The sequence below is a fragment of the Chinchilla lanigera genome, unplaced genomic scaffold (genome assembly GCF_000276665.1).
Source record: "Chinchilla lanigera isolate Chin_1 unplaced genomic scaffold, ChiLan1.0 scaffold00003, whole genome shotgun sequence".
Lineage (NCBI taxonomy): Eukaryota > Metazoa > Chordata > Mammalia > Rodentia > Chinchillidae > Chinchilla > Chinchilla lanigera.
In genome coordinates this window covers 11,361,859-11,378,959 of record NW_004955404.1, presented here as the reverse complement: position 1 = coordinate 11,378,959, position 17,101 = coordinate 11,361,859, and positions in this window count along the sequence as shown.

The window sequence follows — 17,101 nt, the reverse complement described above, 5'->3', positions numbered from 1 at the left end:
ATCATATTGTCTCCTTGGTGTAGGAATCTGAAAGAATAAGTAAAACTCAAAAAGTACAATAGATGATAGAAAAGGGAAATAAATTTTTTGTTTTGTTTTGTTTTTCTCCGGTACCGGGAACCGAACTCACGACCTTGCGCTTGCCAGGCAGGCGCTTTTGCCACTGAGCTAAATCCCCAGCCCCCATAGGGAAAGAAATTGCTCAAAGGAAGGAATGGTTGGGATGAGGGAAAGAAGACAAAATATAAATATATATATATGTATAGATGAATAGCTGCAATAACTGCATTGCTGATGTCTAATGGTATATTGAAAGGAATAGTTAATGCTTACTTTTTTTATGTTCTAATCAATTTTGCATGCTTGTGTCTGGTAATCTGGGCAGCTGATTTGAAGGTAACACTGTGCAATGGAATTAGCAAGATGAACTGCTACCATCTTGTCTAGTGAAATTCTGTATTATCTCTAATGTTTTAGCTAATAATTATTTTCTTATTCTCTTTAATGGTTTGAACAATCTTCCATTCTTACATCTGGTAATCTGAGCAACATAGTTGAAGATAACAATATGTAATGTAACAACCACTGTTAATTCATATTATTTTGTCTTGAAACCCTGTATCACTTTAAATGCTCTTGCTTTGGTTTGTTTATGTTTGTGATACTGCTATTGTTCTATTTTTTGTTTGTGTCTCATTTACTACTCCCTTTAAAATTAAAAAAAAAAAAGAGAGCTCTGCTGGGTAGGCTCAGTCTCTGAGCTGAGCAGAGTGTGGACCTCTATGTGGTTTGGAGTGCATGGGCTTGGTGGTGGGAGGATGAGTTGGCATCTTCGTGGCGCCGTGGTTACTGCTAGAGTCATTGAGAACTGGCACAGAGGTGTTGGTTGCAGTGAACCAATCTGTGTGGCCTGGTGCCCGTGTAAATTAAGCAGCTGGTGAGAGTATGTTCACCAAGGAGGTTAGCGTTGGTTGACTGAACAGGTAGCCCCCGCGGCCCACTGGTGAACAGCTCTGAAGCAACCCGTCCTTCAGAACCTTCATTCTCAGATGTATCTGTGCGGCTCTCCCACTAGCCACTAAAAGTTGGCTTCCTCATTTTTTGTGGCAACATGGAGGTCGGCAGCCGCTTCAAGGTGAACTTGCGCGTCTACTTCCTGGCCATTGGCTGCCAGGAACTCTGAGAGAGAGCGAGAGCCAGAGTAGGAGAGCGAGAGCGAGGGAGTGAGAGAGTGAGAGAGAGGGAGAGAGAGAAAGAGAGAGAGAGAGAGCAAGAAAGTGAGAGGGAGCAAGAGAGAGCAACAGAGTGAGAGGGAGTGAGAACGAGAGTGAGAGAGAGAGCAAGAGAGAGAGAGTGAGAGAGAGTGAGAGTGAGAGAGCGAGAGAGAGGGTGAGAGAGAAGAGGGAGTGAGAGAGAGAGAGACACGCAAACACGGACCTTGGTGGGGGGCTGGGAAAAGAATGTATTGGGCTAAGTTCATGGGATGATCTGAGTGACGTAATGGACGCTGATTGCGCGCTCAAGGACACAGAAAGTTGTAATGGCGGTGCGCTGAAGTTGGTCTGGGAGAGACCCATGGTCGTCTCTGCACCGTGCCATGTTGGATCACTGCCCTGGTGACTTGGCAGAAATTGACATGGGTGGTAAACCGTCATAACGGACGTTCTTCTTTGAGACCAAAGAGAAGTGGAGAAAAAAGAGCAAAGGTGTTTCAGTTGCTTTAGGATGCCAACCTTGACATTCTCAAATCAGTCACTGTAAAAAAAAAAAAAGGAAAGTGAGGGAGCGGGTAGGAGGGCTATTCTCCGCCCGCTCATATTGTTACAGGCAGCTGAGTTAGACAGAAATATTACAGGCAGTCAGAGAGGGCCAGGCCCTCGAAAGAGCCAGCATGAAAGACAAGGTAAGATACCTGTGGGCCAGACCTCAAGACAAAGGACTAAACAAATGCACCCATACACCTCCCCAGGTGTGAACATCAGGGATTGATATTCTAAATAGTTAACAACCCCCTACAGGAAAAGCCCCTGTTCTGTATTCATGCCTACTTGCTACGTGACTCGCTTCCCCATTTGATCCCAGTTTACTCAATTTTACCTGAACAGTTATACTTACAATCTTACTGGCTGACCATAGTTTTGTCCCACCTCATGCCCACCTTGTAATTTCCCATTTTGCTCCTATCTTGGACCCACCTCACCTCGGGGTTTTGCTCTATAAAGTCCCTGGGAAGGGCAAGGTCCCTGGGCAACCCACTCGGGTCCCCTTCTGTCCCTCTCTTGGACAGAAACTGTCTTTCCCTCAATAAATATATTCTGCTCTTAACCTCTGTTGTTTCTAAAATTCATTCTTCGATTTTAGAGAACACGAACTGGTCCTAGATATCGTTCAGGTTGGGAGTTTTGTTTTCCTGTATCAATATTAGCATAGAGAGCACAGTTGGCGCTGAGGGACCACACCCCCTCCTCTTGCCTGAACTTGGGCAACACCCTGGGCCAATCCTCCCATTGTCCTAAGAGAGGCAGAAATAAAGAATCATAAAGACCCAGGGAATTGCTAAAGCTCCAGGCGGGAGCACAGGCAAGTTAGGTATAGTGGCTTGACCACACTGACCATTCACACTCACAGTTCATACATACGGACTCCATGCCATGCCTGTATACTGGGGACCTGGCCAAGATCCTCAACTGCCGGTATGAAGGGTAAAGTGAAAGGATTAAATAAGAAACAAATTTAGTAATGCATGACAGGGGGACTGGGACGTCAACGCCTCAGAAAGGGCAAAGACAAAGACACTCCAAGCTAGCCACTATTTCTCGGGTATATAGGCTAGATTATTGGATGACTCAGGGGGGCGGTGACGTAGGCTAATGAGGATCTTTGTGTTGATGAAAATGGCGCAGACGGATGGTCATTAAGGAGTTTGTCATTTCCCCAAGGTAAAACCCTGTTTTTATTACTACTGGGTTCTCAAGGAACCAGGATGTCCTCAGATGATGTAATCTTGCCCTGGAGCATCACAGCATCATGTGACCCGAGGAACCAGGAATTATGCCTACCATAGCCGGCCCACATGGCAAGATATAGGCCTCAGACAAGCCCCAATCACAATTTAATTAAGAAAGTATTTTTCCCCAACAATTATATAGAACGGATCCCTCCTTTTGTTTTTGTAGTTGCAACAGTTGAAACAGAGTACATTCTCTGATGCTCATCATAGCAACAAACATTCTCAGGAGTTTGCAGGAGGTCCTGTCCCATCAGCAGCGTTTGAGCCTCCTGCGTTGTGTGCTCTTCTTTAGCTGTCTCTGTGTCAGGGGTTTTGCAGCCCGTGTGGCTTAGTCCTAGCAGTGTTGCCTTTTCTCCAGGGTCATCCTCGAGAATACCTACGCTGGAGGGCCAGATGGGAACAGGCTCCACCACGAGGCAGGGATGTTTTTCTCTCCACGAACACACATTCCAGAGGGCAGCCATGATAGTGTTCCATTGTCTGTTAACACATGCATACCCTGGACTCCATGTTATTAACTGCACCAGGCCATCCTGCTTTCCTGTTAGGATGTCCTTCTATAGGACTTGAGTCCTAGGCATGCTCTTCAGATGTGTCCTCTTGCCAGTGAAGTTCTGATGGAGGGTATTTATTTTCTGCAACCGGGTTTTAAAAAATTTAAGGTAAAGATATCAAGATGTAATTGTGCATGTGGAAGTAATCCTATCTCCCCTTTTTGTTTTGTAATTGTACTTCTAGCCACAGTTGTCTTTTGTACTGGCCTTTCTAGGGGCCAGCCCTGTCTGATTGCCTACTATATTTTTAAATGACTTAGTTATCAATAATGTTTTCCTCCTCTGAAGAGCTACCCCTAACTGTGATCAGGGGAGAAAGTGATACAGGAAAATAAAAACTCCCAACCTGAAAGATATCTGGGATGAGTTGATGTTCTCTAAAATAAAAGAATGAATTTTAGGAACAATGGGGGTTACGAGCAGAATATATTTATTGAGTAGAAGAAAGCTTCTGTCCAAGAGAGGGACAGAAGGGGGGCCCGAGTGGGTTCCCCAAGACTCTGTTTTTTCTAAGGACTTTTATAGAGCAAAACCATGAGGTGAGGTGGGTCCAAGGTAGGGGAAAAATGTGTGATGTAGAACTGAAATTGACTGTGAAGTTACTTATTGCTGGGAAGGAGAAAAGCTGGGGATTCTATCTAGGTATAAAGGATCCAATAAGTGAGACAATGCAGGAGTAGATAGTCCACTAGGGGGCGGTTGAGTCCCATGGCAAAGGGCCCAAGCTCTGGGACAGAGCTTTTCAACCACCCCTTGTCTATTAGCAGACAAGTGACCTGAAGCTAATCATATCCTTTTGGGACTTCCAGTTCCTCATCTGTAAAGTGGAAAACATAACTGTATGGACAACACAGCTTTATTGTGGCTACTGCCATTTGTGGGTAGTACACATGCCTGACATATTTGTGAATACTCCATATCAGCTATTATCTGCTGAAACGACATTATTCATAGTATTACAGACAGTTAAGTTAGCCAGGAAATATAGGCAGTCAGATAGGGCTGGGCCCTCAAGAGAGTCAGTGCAAAGATGAAAACTCATTACAACTGTGGCCAGAGGCGCATCTATTGGAGACCAAGCCCCAAGATAAAGATAAAAGACCAGGCCTAAATGCCTCCCCAAAGTTAACTGGTAACATCTCGCCCAATAAAGTCTAGATAGACTTTAGTCACCTTGGTGAGTGACCAAGACCCACAGACCCATTTTTTTCCTGAAAAGTTTTTCCATGTACCCTTGCTACGTGACTTGTCTCCCCACTGGATCAGTATTATCTAAGCAGCTATACTTGTAACCTTATTGGTTGATCATATTGTTGTCCTGTGTTGTATTCACCTCTTGATTTTGTTTTGTTTTTTTTTTTTTTTTTGGTTTTTCTCCGGTACCGGGAATCGAACTCACGACCTTGCGCTTGCCAGGCAGGCGCTTTGCCGCTGAGCTAAATCCCCAGCCCCTCACCTCTTGATTTTGTACCCACCTCGTGATTTTGCTCTATAAAACTCCCTCCAGGGGCTGGGGATTTAGCTCAGTGGCACAGAGCCTGCCTGGCAAGCGCAATGTTGTGAGCTCAACTCCCAGTACCAGAAAAAACAACAACAACAACAACAAAAAAAAAAACCAACAAAAAAAAAGTAAAACTCCCTCCAGGAAGTGGGCTCATTGGCAATCTGCTGGGGACCCCTCCTGTCTCTCAGGAGCTGTATCTCTCCTCCTCAATAATATTTCCTACTCTTAACCTCTGTTGTTCCTTAGAATTCATTCTTCAATTTTGGGGAACATGAACTTGGCATATTGGACATCTAACAAGTAGGGAATTGTAACATTTCCCTTATATTATTTGTAGGTCTTGTATCATTCCTTTTTTTTTTTTCGTCTTTTTGAGACAGGGTCTTGGCATGCAGTTTAGGCTGGCCTTGAGCTCACTTTGTAGCCCAGGCTGTTCTCAAGCTTGTGATGATCTTCCTGCATCAGCCTCCTGAGATCATCCCTTATTGTGATGGTTAGACATTGTGTCAGCTTGAGGAGTCTAGAAGCTCAACTAAGTAACTCAGCAGCTGTACATTCTAGGGTGTAGAGGGCCTGCCCTTACTGCTCTAGGATGTTGTTCATTGTGTCAACGTCACTGTGTCAATGTCAGAAGTTTAGAAGTTTAACTAAGTGACTCAGCAGGGGGCCAGGGTCCTTACTTTGTAAATATCCTCAGCCTGTGCACGAGGAGGGTACAGAGATGGTGTGGGTGTAAAGGACCCCCACTCCAAGGCAGGTAGCCTACATACAATAAAAGGGAAATGAGGAAGGACTGATTGCTTATTCTTCAGGAGAGCTCCAGTCTTTGCCTTCAGCTTGGACATCATCTCCTGGCTTCCGGTGCAGACTGTTCAGCTTCCATGTGGGACTCTTCAGCCTTCTGGTGTAGACTCTAGGCTCTGGGTATAGATTCTTTAGCCTTCCGTTGCAGATCCATTGGCCTCCTGATATAGACTTGCACAGAACACTGCTGTGAGCTCCAGACCTTGGGCTGGACCCTTTAGCTTCCAGCATGCAGATACCCTCTGCACACTTCATCCAACTCTGTGGCTGACCATTGTAAGTCGAGCTTGTAATTTCTTATACATTCGTATATCTTGTGTTATATCTGTAACACAAGATAGTAAACCCTGACTGATGCACTTGTCAGTAGGACTGACGGAGGAGCTTCCCCTGTACATATGCATGGGGTTGGGTGTGCAGCAGGCTGGATAGGGTCACAACACATAAGCACTTGCTAAGCAAAGCCTGGAGAATGCTGCTCACCGAGGTGAGTTAAGGAATGAGTCACTGTGGGCAGGCGCAGACCTGCGACATGTGACACATCAGGCTGGTAGCCACCCACCCATATCCTCTGGCTTTCACCTTTGTCTAGCTCATTTTCAAAAACATTTAATTGTGGTAAAATAGACCTAACATAAAGCTTGCATCTTAATCATTTTTAAGTGGCCTTAACTGCGTTCATGTTGTTATACAGCCACCCTCACCATCTCTCCACAGAGCATCTTGCAGAACTGGAACTCTTGATTCACAAAACAACAAATCCCCACTCCCCGCTTCATTCTCTAGCAACCACCAATCTGCTTTCTATCTCTATGACTTTGCCTATTCTAGAAACCTCATTTAATCTGTCCTTTGGTGCCTGACTTATTTTACTGAGCAGAATGTCTTCAAGATTCACCCCGGGGGTAGCCTGAGTCAGAATTTCCTTCCTTGTTAAGGCTGAATAATATTGCATGGTATGTCTATACCACATTGTTTACCCACTCATTCACTGATGCATGCTTGTGACTTTTCTTCGACTCCTTTTGAACCAGGTGGCCCATCAAGAGTTGTCCAGAGAAGCTGGGCATGGCAGTGTGAGGCACTGCCTCAAAAAAAATTGTCCAATTGAGATTAAGCAACCAAGGGAGCCAGATGCTGACCCTTGCAAGAAGAAACCTCCAATATGGCAAGGGCCTAACGGAACAATATACGGTTTGCAGATAGCAGAGGAAAGAAATCAACCAGCCACATATGCATGTAGTCCTTGAGTGTCATCCTTACAGTGAGAAGTAGTATATTCTCCATGACAGCTGTTAAGTGTTTGCTCTCAGCTCCAGACTCAGCCTGCTTGTTGCCTTTGTGATGTTGACTCTGCAAAGCTATATTTTAGAGCTATATGGGCCCTACCAGTTAGCAGTGCCAAGGAGGAAGCAGAGTCCTGTGACCTCACTACTTATGGCCTCTCCGAGCAAGCAACATGCTAGCCACACTCACCAGCAAGGGCGGTTCTTGCCTGTAGCAGCAGCTGGTTCAAGCTGCCAGAGTTTCTAACACTTGCAGAGCTGAGCTCACAGTTCCACACCCATCACTACCCAGTTGGCACTGCCCTCAGAGGTTTGGAGTCCTTTAAATTTCCAGCCCTAAGTAATTCCAGCTGCTTCCCTTTGTTCACCAAGCCCAGCCCAGGAAGTAGTAATTGCTTCCTCTGTGATATCTTGGAAATTTTTTATGCTTTCCTCTCTGGCTGGCTTTGTTCATGCAGAGTGACTCTTTATACAGACAGGCACAACTTGTGGACATTTAGTTCAATGACAGGCCACATATGTGACAGTGGTCCCTTAAGATTATAATGGAGCTGGAAAATTCCTGTCATCTAGTGACGTCATAGCTGCTGTACTGTCATAGTGCAACACATTCCTCATGTGTTTGTGGCAACGCTGCTGTAGACAAACCTACTGTACTGCCAGTCTTATAAAAGTATAGCAAATACAATGTACAGTAAATAATACTTGCTAATAAATAGCTAAGCTACTGACTTTTGTATTTACTATGCTATACTTTTTCTTATTATTTTACTTTATTTTAATTTTTGGTTTTTTGAGACAGGGTCTCACTATGCAGCTCAGGCTGAACTCATGGCCATCCTTCTGCCTCAGCCTTCTGAGTGCTGGGATTACAGGTATGCACCACCATGCCTAGCTTTCTCATTATTTTGGAGTGTACTCTTTTTATTTATTAAAAAGTAGCTCGCTGTAAAACAGAATTCATGTGATACAAGCAGCAGCCTCATGCATCTCTCATAATTATCTGTCTGAATTGCATCAAGAGGTCACATGGACAACTGCCTGGGCCATCTAAATTTATGCAAGGGCACTCTATAATGTCCTCACAATGATGAGATTGCCTGATGACACAGTTGTCCCCATCACTGCACATCATTACATGACTGTACTTAGTTTTTTCTCTTTTTACATTGTTGCTGTACTGTAGGCTCCTGATACATCCCTGCTATGATCTAAATGTGTTTCCTCAAGTTCATGTGTTGGAAACTTACTCCCCAGTGCAAGTGTTGGGAGGTATGTCCTTTGGGGAGGTGTTTAGGTTGTGAGAATTAATCCTGCTGTAGGAAGGGCTTGCACAAGTGGATGGTCTTGCTTCCATTCTTCTGCTATGAGATTGAGGCAGGAGATTAGGGTGTGGCAAACTGGCTAGGCAAATGGTTGTGACCTGTCAATCGCGGAGATCCAGGAGACATGCACCCAGAGCCCTGCACCTGCAGCAGTCAGAAAATGCTGTTTTCAATGCTCATGAGAACTCAAGCAGGTTCTTGAGAGGGTGGCTTAGATCTAATGTCAGCCTTAGGAGTGGAAATATGAAGGATGGCCCCATTCACTATGGCATTTCCACGTAGAGTTTAGCAGTAGCTCAATTCTTTATATGGGACTCCGATTCCCCACTCCTCATGGCTCCTAGCTTTAAAGGTGATTGCTCACATGTCTCTGTGCTTGACTTTTAACTAGAGAAAGAAACCCAACCAATCAGTTCTCTGCTTTTGTGTCACTATCAAAAGCGGGAAGATGAAAGGGCCCAGACGCCATCTTTGGTTGTGTCAATGGGAATCCTTCCTATGTAATGAATGTGTGCTGATTGTTGACACCAGCTGGCTTCTCTCATCAATGCCTGTGGACACTGAGTATGCCAAGCCCATTTGGACCTCAGGCCAGAGAGAGATACTGCGGGCATAACAGACTAAAGGTGGATGGCAGAGGGAGGGCGAGGAGACTGTATGAATCTTCTGTCCCCTGTTTTCACAGCCTGGGAACACCATGGATAGAGTGACCAGCTCCCCAGAGAATCCAGATACTGGGGAGCTCTGTTCTTGAAACCTTTCATCAAATGGCAGGATCAGTCTGTTCCGGATTTTCATTTCTAATTACTGCTTTAGGAACAAACCGTCTCATGAATGTTTCAGCAGAAATAGACTTGACTTTCAGAACTCTTTAGCTTCCTTGCCAATGTTTGGAGTATGATTACTAAAATGATGATGGCAATAAGAGCAAGCACTTACTGTGTGAAAGACCTAATTTGAGTGGGTTTAAAATTTTTTTGTTAATGTATTTAATGCTCAGAAAACCCCTAGAGACAGGTATTATTACCATCATTCCTTGTTTACGGATGAGAAAACTGATGCACAGAGGGGTTGAATAGCCCTACTGGGGGCCTAGCTAGGAATGTAGACCCACTATGCACACTACCCTACTGGCTCTCCGAGGGGCTGAACAGGTATCTGGAATGTTCACGCTGACATTTTTTAAAAAATTTCTTTAGTTGTTTCTTTTTTCAGGCAAGGTCTCACTGTATAGTTCAGGCTGGACTCTAACTCACTACGCTCATCCTGAATCAGCCTCCTGAGTCTAAGATTATAGGCATGGACCACCATGCCCAGCTTAAAATTTTGTAAATGTTTATTAGTACATGCTTGCTGTACAAAATGATTACATTCAGCAAGGGGAGTTTGTACTTGTACATAACACATCTTAATTATTTTTATTTCCCCTTTCCTCCCTCTCCGACAGTGTATTGAGGGGCATGAACTATGTGGATGGCAAGATTATCTGTTCATATCTAATGTTCATAACATACATTTGTGTCCATATTTTAAAGTGATACATAATATATAACACATGGCACTGGGATACAAATCAGTTTTTTAAAAACTAGAATTGTTTTTAAAGGCCTGGACATTTTCAGATATAATGTGATGGGCTGTTAGCTAAAATGTATATAAACCACTAGGAAAAAAAATTCTATGGATTTGCTTAGGATATTTTCATAGGTTGTAATTTTTTTATTTTAAAGAGAAAAAAACAAAATAACAACAACAACCAAGACAAAAACAAAACAATATAAAAACAAAAATGATGCAGAATTTCAAAACAAGGTGATAGGAAGTTAACAATGGTTGTTATATTACATATTGTTATCTTCAACAAAGTTGCTCAGATTACCAGATGTAAGAATGCAAGATTGATCAAATAGTTAAAGAGAAAGAAAAAACCATTAGAAATGATACAGAGTTTCGTTAATCAAGATAGTAGGGATTCAGCAATGGTTGTTATATTGCATATTGTTATCTTCAAATTAGTTCTTCAGAGTACCAGATATAATCGTGCAAAATTGGTCAGAAAAAGAAAAATTTAAGCATGAACTGTTCCTTTCAATAAACCAATAAACATCAGTAGTACAATTATCCCATCTATTCTTATATATCCATATATATTTTCTCCCTTCCTTTTTTCTTTCTTTTCTCCTTTCCTCCATCCCAATTGTTCCTTCCCTTTGAGCAGTTTTTCTTTCCTTTCACAATATCTATTGTACCTTTCTGGTTTTATTTACTTTTTCAGTTTCTTACACTAGGCAGATAATATGATGTCTACACATGTGGGTCTTATTTATTTCACTTGAGTATGATTTCTAGTTGTACCCATTTTCCTATAAAAGCCTCAAGTTTATCTTTTTTATAGGAGAAAACTAGGATTAGAGATCCCATTTGACCCAGCTATTCCCCTTCTGGGTATTTTTCTAGAAGAACTGAAAACATCATACCACAGCAATATATGTGCACCCATGTTTATAGCAGCACAATTTGTCCTAGCTAAATCTTGAAAACAATCAAATGCCTATCAACTTAGGAGTGGATAAAAAAGATGTGGTACAACTACTATGGAAATCAGTGTGGAGATTCTTCAGAAAGTTGGAATATTTTTTAAATAATATTTCATTTTAAAAATTCAGGCAGATTGTTTTTCTACCAATCCAAATTTTGCATTTCTTAACAAGTTTCTTTTTCTTTCCCTTAGGAAATCTGGAGTCTGAGATAAGCCTTTGCCAGTTACTATTATGAATATATCTTGGCCAATGACATTTTATGCTTCTAGTTCATAGGTAGAGTTTCATACACCATTTAAACTCACCAAAGTAAGAAAAATAAGGAAAGCTGGAGAGGTTTCAACACAAAAATGATGCCAGGCATGGTGGTGCATGCCTGTAATCCCAGCACTTGGGAGGCTGAGGCAGGAGGATTGTTGCTAGTTCCGGATCAGCCTAGGCTACAAAGTGAGCTCAAGGCCAGCATGAACTGCGCAGCGAGACCCTGTCTCAAAAAGACAAAACAAAAATGAATGTGATCAAAAAGGTGCAAAGTTATAGAAAAACTTAGTCTGGAGAACAGAAAGGTGAAAATGTGTGAAAAACTCATTTTTATGGATGAAAAAATTAGCCGCAAGATGAGCAGATGCTTTAGAGATCTTGTGCCTGGTGGAGCAGGTTTGCTCAAGGCTACTGAACAGAGGCCCTGCGAGGAAATACAAGGAAGAAAACTGGGCCCCAAGGCCAGGGTGATCACTGACAAGGCTGTGTTGTAACTGGAAGAGTGGTCAGAGTACAAAGGCAGTGGTTTATAAAGGGACACTGTCAGGTAGGCACACGGACGTGGACCAGGTAAAATGAATGTTAGGTCCCTGTGCATGTCCTTCCTGCCTTCATACAAGGTGCACCTGCATCCCACACTGTCCACCTGGCGCGTCGCACAGGCAAAACTTCCTTATCCTGCATAGAAGGACTGGGGTATAGCTCAGTGATAGGGTGCTTACCAGTCGGCTTTCCCACTGCTGGAGCACAATATCAACATGCACAAGTTAAAGGAGGAATGGTGTAGTTTAGCTCATGGCTTCAGAGGTCTCAGTCCATGGTCAGCTAGCTCCAAGGCAGGAGTATCCTGGTGGAAGAGCCTGGTGGAATGAAGCTGCTTAGTTCGTAGTGGCCAGGAAGCAGAGCACAGAAAGTAAGAGCCATAAAGAAAGGGGCAGGTCCCAGGGCCCAGATGCAGCACCCAAGGCCGTACTCCCATGACCTGCTCAGACACACACACTGAGAAATGTGCTCAATCAATCCCCTGGGCAGCTTCCAAGCCAATCAAGTTGACACAGTAAGCTTAACTGTCACGCCTAACATGTGCTGGGTTCCATCACTAGTGTTCCCCAAAATCTCCTTCCCAAAACCCACAGAACAAAATACTTATGGATAAGGAGAGATTACTGTCACCAGGTTCAGAAACCCAAGTTGTTATTCTTTAGGGTCTTTTCTGGTATTGGTAGGATACTCATTGTTGAATCATTCCCCTAGAAACAAATACTCTGATCCTAGCAGGACTAAAGAACATTTGGCAAACCAGAGCAACCCTCTCACCTTCACATTTTAGGCAGTACTGGCCTCTATACATACATGACATCAGTCACATACATGATATCATTGTAACAACACAATGGAGTGGCTGGTGGCAGATTTGTTGAAACCCCTGCCAATGATTTATCTTACAACGTTTTTGGAAAACCCTTGGCCCTATTGCAAGAAGGGTAGAAGGCCCAGGGTCCTGGGACCCAAATCTTAGTAACCTCTGTAAACAGCCTAGGGCACATCCAGCCAGGGTGCACACACTGTGTGTGGGGGGCGCAGACTGGCCACACGTGGTACCTGTCAGAGCCCACAGAGGCAGCAGAGCTGTGGTCCTGTCACAGAGCATGGAGAGAGGAGCTGGAAGCACAAGCTGGACAGCCAGGCAGACAGGCTCTGTCTGCAAAGAAGCCTCCCGGGCAGGGTGCTGGCTGAAAGGTAGCTAGATAGAGATTTATTTGAAGGACTTGGCTCATGTGGTTGTGGGGCCTGGCAAGGACAAAATCTGCAAGTCTGAGGACACAGAGGAAAAACAAACCCAGTTTCTCCTTGATGCTCACAACACAGATCATGTGCATGGTACAAATGTGTGCCAGTTTCTCTTCACTGCTGACCATGTGACCAGTTCTGCAGCAGACACTGGCTGGACTTTCTCAAACGCAGTGCAGTTTAGACACTATTCTGCCAGTTGCCAGGCCTGGCCTGGAACTTCTGATGGGGCAGCTACCAGCCGGGTTCCCTGACCCTCCCTTGGGTTTGATGAATGTACCAGAGCAGCTCCTGGAAGTCAGGGAGCACTATAATTACATTTACCTGTTTATTATAAACACAAAAAGGAGCCAGGTAAAGAGATATACATGGCAAAGTGTAGAAGGGTCCCCACTGCAGGAGCTCTTGTCTCCCTGGAGTTGGGGTCACTGGTCCCCTTGGCAGGTGGGTGAACTCTTGCACACCTTCCCATAAACTTCAGCTGTCCACAAACTCGGGAAGCCTTGTTTTTTGGGGATTTTATGAGGACTCCATTGCATCACCAAGACTGAGGCATGGACGATGTGGAAATGAGATTGGAGGGAAAGGGTGTGGTCTCATGCTAACAGACTGAGACGGCTGGGCCAGTCTGTCCAGATTCCTCATCCCTTCCTGCTGGGGATGGGCAGGTTCCTTCTGAAGTGAGGTATTTCATCATGGACCATCAGAGAATTTCTTGGTGGCAAGCTCCAAGGGCAACATGGATAGGGGATGAAATATATTTTTGGTTTCTATCACCAGCCTCAGGGAGAAGCTCTAGTTTCCGTGGCTTGCCTTAGGGAAAAAAGGAGCAAGTGAAAGGTGGGCAGGGAAGGTCAGAGAGAGACGTGGCTTCCTGAGGACTGATTTCTGAGACCCAAGGCACCTCAACATTATAGCAGACTATTATTACCTTTACTGTTCTGAAGCTGCTTCAGGACTCAATGACATAATGCCAAATACTTAACTCTTGTTATTCTAGTTATTTAGGAAATAACTGGAGAGTTACAAGGCAGGAACTATGGACAAAACCCCCAAAATATAAAAAATAATATCCCAGCAGGGTAGGCCAGCAGGCTGGAGACCCTGGAAAGAGCTGATGAGGCAGGTAGAGTCTAAAGGCAAAAAAGAAGCAAAATTCCTTCTTCCTCGAGCATTTTCAGTCTTTTTCTCTTAAGGTCCTCAACTAATTGGGTGAGGCCCACCTACATTATAGGAGGTGATCTGATCTATTCAAAGTCTGCTGATTTGACTGCTAGTGTTATCTAAAAAATAGCCTCAGGGGCTGGGGATATAGCTTAGCAGCACAGCACCTGCCTAGCAAGCATGAGGTCGTGAGTTCGATTCCCGGTACCAAAAAATAAAAATAAAAAATAGATTCAGAGAAAAATCCAAGTATGTTTGGCCAAACATCTAAGTACTGTGGCTGAGTTGACATATGAAATTCACCACTACAGTTGGGGCCAGTGGGGTATTGTGTAACTGTAAGAGTAACAAGTCAGGAAGCATCAGAAAATACCGCCCATTCACTGGGACACGTTAGACACTGGATCTCTAGAAAAGCTGAAGCCCAGTTGTGAGAACTAGAGGAACCCACAGCATGACTTTATGCTGTCTTCATTCATTAAAAAATATATATATTGAGGTGCTACTGTGTGCCAGTCAGTGTGCTGTCTTGAGAGCAAAGATGAAAGGTGTTCTCTGCTTGCAGTGAGTGGAGACCAATAATCATGTGATGAAAACTATGCAGTATGTTTTACTTTGATTGAGAAATATACGAGAAGCAAGTGAGGGCAAGGGCATGGAATCCAGCAGACAGCACAGAGCAGTGGGTGGGAATTTCTCCACTTCCTGTTTCCTAACAGCAGAATTGGTCTTAGGGCCTGGATTGCAGGCTGACCTGCAGAGGGACCTCCAGGCGGCTATGGGGTGGTCAGTGCCAGCGGGCAGAGCCAGGTGAGTGAGTGAAAATCTCTCCCAGAGAGGAGACAGATCAGGAAACAGCTGGTTTAACTTAGAGAAGTTTTAGATTTTTCTTGACATCATGAGCAGAAGGATTTCTACTTGTGCAACTTCTGGGTCCATGATCTTATATCACCACAGACGCCGGAGATGGAACACCGTGGCACTTCAGGGACAATGGACAATTGCTCTACATTATAGACCACGGCGAGCTGTGCCCTGTGGTTACAGAGCAGAAGGCGAGTCTGAGTTTAGCTTTTACCTAGACGGAAATTCAGGGAGAGGAAAGGGAAATGGATAACTACACACAGAATGAGACATTTTTTTTTTTTAATTTTTTTTTTTTTTTGGTATTAGGAATTGGACTCAAGACCTTGCGCTTGCCAGGCAGGTGCTTGTGCCACTCAGCTATATCCCTGGCCCTGAATAAGAATAGTTCCTATTTTAAAATAGGAACTAAAGAATACACCAACTATATTGGTTTCCTAGGGCTATCATAAAAGGTACCTGTAACCTGGGTGATGTAAAGGAATAGAAATTTTGTTTTTCATAGCTGTGGAAGCTAACGTCCAAAATCAGGGTGTTGGCAGGGGAGAATTCTACAACGTGCTGGGGAGAACTCTTCCTTGTTTCTCTCTGGTTGTTCCTGGTGGCCTGCAGTTCTGGGAGTTCCTGGCTCACAGCGGTATCACTCGAATCTCTGCCACTGTTGCCTCGTGGCCCTGTCTCCTCGTGGGTCTGCGCTTCCCCTTACAGGACACCAGCCATGTTGGGTTAAGAGCCCCCTGAGCTCTTCTTCACTAATCACATCTGCAACAGCCCTGTTTCCAGATAGACCCTCTTTCTGAGGTAACTCGGGGTATCTTTTGGGGGTCATATTCAACTCATCACTTGAGAGAACCAGTGGTGTAGATGAAAGAGAGGTGGGATTAGCTTTCCATTAAAAAAAAAAAAAAAAAAAAAGGAAAGGGGGGCTGGGGATACAGTTTAGCGGCAGAGTGCTTGCCTAGTATGTGTGAAAGCCTGGGGTTGATCTCTAACACCATGGGAAAGAGAAAAACACGGTTGTAGCATAAGCAAAATTGATCAGTTTTCAGTATTTTATTTTGTATTTTCAGCTTATTTTCTGAAATTTAGAAAATATTTTCATGCTCTTTTTTTTTTCATTAGTTGCTGTGGTAATGATACACTCTTCCTGTGTGTGTGCACTTCAATTGTATTTCTATGGATTTATAATAGTCAATAATGCCAGGAATGGCAATAGGAATTACAAAGAATTTCCTGTACACTATTTTTATGATTATCTCACCTTGAGGAAAGGGGAAACTAAAAGTTCAAATGCATATGTTTTATTTTAGAGTATTTTACTAAGTACACATTCAAATCACTGTGCTGCTGGCAGCACGACCTGGCTGCAAACATGCACAGGGAAGATGAAATATTTAAGCCTGTTGTGACCTCTGCCTCTCTGAGTGGATCTTACAAGTAAGACAGTGAGAGATCAGCTTCTACTTCTATTGAAAGACCCACAGGTTTGTCTTGCTCTGACAGATAGCTTTCTGTTACTATGACAAAATACCTGAGAATAACAAGTTAAATGATGAAAAGGTTATTTTCTGCTCACAGTTTTAGGGCTTTCAGTCTATGGTCTGCTGGCTTTGTTACTCTGGGAATGAGGTAAGGCAGAACATCATGGTGGAAGGGCATGGCGGAGGAAAGCTCCTCACCTCATGATAGCCAGAAAGCACAGACACAGAAAATACGTGCCAGTGGGCTTCCTCCTGCTTCTGATTTTGTTCTGTTGGGGCCACAATGAATAAAAGAATGAAAGCTGATGTATGATGCATAGAAGAATGACAACTCACATAGGATGAGTAAGTATGTATTTGGTAGCAAGAGATCACACATGCTTGCACGTGATGTGGAAAAGGAAAGTAATTTTAGGTTGGCCTCCAACAAACAGCAGCCAGGTTGGGGAAGACGAGGAAGCACAGTAGCATCAGATGCGGTCGTCTCTGAACGAGAGGCTTCAAAGCGCTTCCCTGT